General features: G+C 76.0%; 1 protein-coding gene across 2 annotated transcripts in view; it reads right to left on the bottom strand.

Annotated features, from left to right (window-relative positions):
• The window catches only part of WDR24 (WD repeat domain 24), a 7,020-nt gene extending 6,802 nt beyond the window's left edge, over window positions 1-218 (bottom strand). Inside the window, exon 1 of one of the 2 annotated variants that reach the window (XM_010567020.1) lies at window positions 149-218. The gene's annotated coding sequence lies outside the window, so the exon portion shown is untranslated. The remainder of the gene's footprint in view (window positions 1-148) is intronic. The other variant, XM_010567019.1, reaches the window with a different exon arrangement.
• Window positions 219-254: the final 36 nt, after the last annotated feature.

The raw sequence follows: 254 nt of genomic DNA on the forward strand, positions 1-254 counted from the left end.
AGGGCCCCCTCAGGGTCCCCTCATGCCCTTCAGTGCCCCCTCAGACCCCAAGGGCTCCTCAGAGCCCCCTCCCGCCCCTCAGAGCCTCCTCAGGGCCCGCTGCCGGCCAGGCCCTCCCTCTCCGCAGACCGCGGTGCCGGTGCCGTACCCGGTGCCGGTGCAGCTCCGCCGGCAGCTCGGGCCGAGCAGGCCCCGCGGCCACTACGGAAACGACCGACAAGACCCGCCCCCTTCCGCCCCGCCCCCTTCCGCCG

Source organism: Haliaeetus leucocephalus, unplaced genomic scaffold (assembly GCF_000737465.1).
Source record: "Haliaeetus leucocephalus isolate CR32 unplaced genomic scaffold, Haliaeetus_leucocephalus-4.0 Scaffold224, whole genome shotgun sequence".
Classification (NCBI taxonomy): domain Eukaryota; kingdom Metazoa; phylum Chordata; class Aves; order Accipitriformes; family Accipitridae; genus Haliaeetus; species Haliaeetus leucocephalus.